Source organism: Rhopalosiphum padi, chromosome 4 (assembly GCF_020882245.1).
Source record: "Rhopalosiphum padi isolate XX-2018 chromosome 4, ASM2088224v1, whole genome shotgun sequence".
Classification (NCBI taxonomy): domain Eukaryota; kingdom Metazoa; phylum Arthropoda; class Insecta; order Hemiptera; family Aphididae; genus Rhopalosiphum; species Rhopalosiphum padi.
In genome coordinates, this window is record NC_083600.1 from 27,226,508 (window position 1) to 27,232,081 (window position 5,574).

Here is a 5,574-nt window from a genome sequence, read left to right on the forward strand (position 1 = left end):
ATTCAAAAACGAACTTAGATACTTGAAATTTAAAATGTTTAAAAATGTTTATTTTATCATTTTATATTCAAGGACTCAAGGTATAGTTATTTATTTATTTATTTATTTATAATATATAAACGCCAAACGGCAATTTTAAATTAACAGATAAAGTTTAAAATTAATAGATATAACAGTAATATAATAATACAAATACACACAAAATTAGAACATATGGAAAAACACAACATAATATAAACTAAATGGTAATACCTTAATTTAGTAATATAAAACTATGATACAACATATTTATAACAATTATATTATATAATTACTTATTAAAATCAAAATTAAGATTATTCAGATTACGAAGCATTCTGTGTAAGGGGTGATAATGTCACATATGTGATTATGTTATAAGAATATTATGATTATTTTTTAGCTATTTATTGCCAGTCATACGAAATTTTCGATATTTTTTCTATCGATAAAAAATTATTCACTGCGTCAAAATTCTTGAAATGTAATCCAAGATCCCATACGATGTTTTTATAAAGTTATATATATATATATTACAAATACATAGACACGATTATATGCATTTTAAAAATTTGTTTAATAACAAAAAATGAACCAACTATTTTGTAATTAAAAATTCATAAAAATGTATCTTTATATATTTAAGTTTTGAAAATTTAATACAAGATTACTCACAAGTCATAAGTTACATAAGTGTAAACTGCAGCCATAAAATCTAAAAATATATACAGATAATTATTATTTTTTATAACATATTTTAAAGCTTTTGAAATTGTACCGTTTTTAAGGGATTGAAGATAGGCAATATTATAACGTACGTAATATTATACTATATTTTTAAGAATGCTGTGTGTGTGGTGTCTGATCATTAGTGTGTGTGAGTTTTTGAGCTCATATTTGGACGGAATCACTTATGTAAACAAAAAATAACGATATTAATTATTGTGTATAATTTAAAAACATTCGTAGGAACTTATAACTTTTACGTGCATTATATTATTATGAATTTAACTATACTTACTCAATGAAATTTTTTATTAAATTTAAGATATTATCTATTTAATATTTATTTTATACTATAAACATGCTTTTACTGTTTTACGGTATTTATAGAAACATGTTATTAAATTTTGAATTAAATTAGTTGATATAATATAGTATAAATACAAATACATATTATTAAATAATAATTAAATTTTAATAATAGAATAAATTCAACATTTCCGGTAAAAAATAAATCAACCTACCGTACCACTAAAAGTAAAATATGATTGGAAACATTATATATACTTAGTGATAAGTCCGCCTTCTCAACACAGAATCGTTTTTCAATGAAACAAGTATATCATTTAATTAAAATTTAATGCACCCATAACAGGGGCCCGCTCAATGTATGAATCGGTTATGGTTTTGAACGTTGGCCGTCGAAAAACATAATTTTTGAGGCTGAATTACTTTTTTAAACAGACCAAAATTAATTAAATCTTTAAGATATTATGTGATTAATTAGAAATTAAAACGACTTGGAACTAAAGATGGCATTTTTAATAAAAATATATATTCAAAATCGACAAACTTAAAGTTTGATATCTACAAATAAACTTCCATTTATAACTTGAAAAAATCATTTCAAACTCAATCTACAGAAATACTGATTTCCAACTTAAATAACATTGAACTATCAAAAAAGTCAATACTTATAGTCACAGAAAATAATTTAAACTTATAAATATAAAATATATCATTCGAATGAATTCAGGCATTTGATTATTTATATTTTATCTACTAAAGTACTAACCGTCGTTCAATTATTATTTCCATCACTATACTTAGTATACTTAATTATTAAAAGGGCCTATAAAATATGCTATATTAATTCTTTATTATTGTGTAAATGTGTAATATTTAATTTACCTTAAAAATCAATATTCATTTCATTTCATAACTTTTCCTGTCATAATGATGTCATTAAAATATGTACATTGAGTTAAATTAATACACATGATTATAAATTTATTAACAATAATATTAGTTTAATAGTAGTGAACCACTCAGACTGTTCACCCACCATCCGGCGAACCGTAAGCGATCATCGTTACTGAATTATCATAATCGCGGAGCGATAGATAACCAGCTATCTCACGCTCAGGTGAATGAACAAGTCTCATCATCGTGGCTAATGACGACTCCAGATTTGCACCTGGAGGGGACGATGCATACTGCAGAAATGATCCTGTGAAGTATGATCTTAATTTGAACAGCCGATTTGCACGCACTTATAATAAATACCGTCTCTTCGATAAGTCAGTTGAACATTTATTAATCCCGTAGATTAAATATCGAATATCATAATGTTGTCCATTCTACACCTTAGTTATATTATGCATATAAAACTGTATTGGAAAAGTATACAATGTTTTTTGGTTTTCGAATATTATTCAGGTAAAATCACGGATTAATAACGATTTTCAATCAAATATAACAACATTTTATAAAAGCGCCATCTATTGAACGGAAATATACCATATACGTCAATTGAATACATTGTTCGAAATTTTCAATTTGTCTTTTAGTTTATTTTTCTTTTAAATTGTAATGACGATGAAAACTTTCTACGCCGTTTGTTGTCCTTGGATTATTATTACTTGGTGCACTTGCCCACATAACTGGAGGAAAATCTGAGTCAAGCAAAATATAATTTTCTAGAATATAATCTGTGAATTTGGTAAACATAGTCATAGGTGCAATTGATAGCAAGTCCGTAAAGCCGTCCGAGATTTCATCTGGTGGTAAATAACTTAAACCGAAAAAACACTAAAGCCATGCACCAATTTCTGATGATTTGTATAAATATTCGTTTAATAGTGGTTTATTTTGTTGGATATGTCGATACCAACTTTGCCCGAGATGGAAATTACAACAAACTAATTTACAATTTGGAAACTTTTGTAATACAACATTATGAGCGGCTTTTTCGAAATCAGCATGGAAAATATTTATATGAAGTTGCTTGTTAATCAGTTGCACACATATTTCCTAACATATCCCATAACATCAAATAAGTCGAAGTCTGTTTGTTGCGTAAAAAACAATAAACAAGAGGAATATAATAGTTATTTTTGTAAATATGTTATGTATACAGTTGCATAAAAAATTTTGGAGCATAAGTAATCGTTCCATCTCCAAAAACATGTTCCGCGTTTGAAATTGCCTCTAAATTAATTTTGCATGTAAATATAATTATATTTTTGTCATCATTCATAAAACAAAATTGTTCACATTGAATTTTATTTTGCATTTCATTTAACTGTTCGATAGCAATTTCGGTCGTTGGTCGATGTCGGTAAATTCGGAAAACGCTTTCTTCTTATGTCATATATAACGCCTAAACAACTTCATATCCGTATGAGTTAAATTTAACGAAATATCCTCCATATTTTGTAAATCACGACGTATCAATTTACTTGGAAGTATATGTAAGTATTGTAAGTCATCATTTGCTTTACGTTTTAAAGAGCTTCTTATAATTTCTCTAGAAATTACCTGGTCAGTGTGTGCTTCGTGATTGTGTTCGTTTGAAGTATTAATTACCCTGGTAATCGATTCATTCACTGTAACTCTTGATGTACATTTTTCATTGGTACATCTAAACAACAGATCACCTGATTTTAAAACACGAAACTCACTATACTTATAATTTTCAATATTAAAACAACGTTTTTCTCTGCGCGTTTCAAAAACATTTGATATTTGAATGTCCATGGTACTACACGAAATAAAATGACTCGTATATCGATAGCATCACACGTTCGACTAAATAATAAGCATATAGTAACATCCAGCGGTCGTCAATAACGAACCCATTTATCTAAAATCACATTATCGTTTAGAACCAATTATGATAGTTAATCAATTACGTGTATCTTATCTTGTCTAATTTAATTGCTGTACGCAAACGAGTCGTCATTTTTCAGGTCAAAATTAGTATTAACCGGGTTTTCACGTTTTTCGATGTACGCAAACGAGTTGTCAGTTTACAGGTAAAAATTGTGTACTGTGCTCAAACGAGTATCACCGGTCAGCCTACCCTGTAAACACGCCACTGAAGAAAGAGATATGAGAAAAACATTACCTATTCATATCAGGCACCTATATTATTTCTGATTCAAAATGTCTACTGTTCAATGTTCATTAATAGTTTTAATAATGATATATAGTTTTTAAATTAGTAGAGGTGCCTATAGACTATAACTACTATATTATTGTAATATAATATATTACTAATATTATATCTTTTTATTAAAATAGAAGTGAGATAGGTATTTACTATTTCGCGGGCTAACACAAAGTATTAAAACGATGGACCTGATCTAACCGGTAGCCGGTAGGTCGGAGATTCTCTGCTGTAGTGCAATCGTGGTATTCACATGCTTAGGAGCTTTGTATGGTGCCATTGCTCTAATGATGGATTTGCGTCATTAAATTTTGGTTTAGTTACCTTAACTGTATAGTTGGAAGATACTTCTTTTTTAGGAGACTGAACTGTATAGCAATACGTCTACATTTTAATGTTGGTCATGGATCTTTTGAATAGTTTGAACGTACCTATAATAAAAGATATTTCAGGGATTACTATTATAGTATTATTACAGATTAAATAAAACATTTGTATTTAATCTATGTTAGTACAATATCTTTATTCTTCAGTCATTCCGCATTTAATGATGGATGACTTTCACCACACTTGATGCACCGATCAATATGACAACAGATATGACCGTAAGCCAATGGGCAATTTGGCAGTTTTTAAGTGGTTTTAAATGGCTTCTGTTTCAGCGTTCATTGTAGTGTTTATTTTTAAAATGTCGAACTTATTGATCAACCAGTAGGACCACATACCTACAAATAAGGTGAGGATATTTGATTTTTTTTTTTTAATAATTGTGATATGCGTTTGACTGGCCAAAATAGGTCAGTAAAAAGATAGGATGTACGATGTACCTATGTAAATGATGATGTACAAAAAGTTCAGATTAAACTGTTCAAGTCAGACAAAATATTCTGATGAGGCAAATCAAGTTTTAAGGGCAAGGGAATTAGAAAAAAGCTTTTTATGACTATTTTTAGATTATTATAGGCTATTCTAAAACTTTATTAAACAACGAGTTAAGTGAAAAATATCTTTAATATAATTAAATATTAATTACATTGATGTAATTCGAATAAATTTGTTGGACACACTACCTACAGATGAATCCCGACCATCTGATGTGACAACTATAATATAATAATAAGTATCCTTAATAATTTGATATTTTTTTGCTATAATAAATACTTATTATAAATATGAATAACGTATTATTGAAAAAATACAAAATTCATAGATAGTCACCACAAAGGCTCAATATCATATTTATTTTAAATTTTTATGATTTTAACTTTTTGTTTAGTCTAGAAAATTGACGACTCCGATTTAAAATTAGATGAAGGCCGGAGATCGATCGACGACGACAGTAATCCCACCAGTGATGATTCTCCACACGGGTGAATATTAAT

At 28.0% G+C, this 5,574-nt stretch overlaps 1 non-coding gene across 1 annotated transcript; it reads right to left on the reverse strand.

Moving 5' to 3' along the window:
• Positions 1–2,064: 2,064 nt before the first annotated feature.
• LOC132931094 (small nucleolar RNA U3) lies at positions 2,065–2,268 on the reverse strand. The gene has a single exon (XR_009662341.1). It is a non-coding gene; the product is annotated as a small nucleolar RNA U3 (small nucleolar RNA).
• Between the last annotated feature and the right edge of the window lie 3,306 nt (positions 2,269–5,574).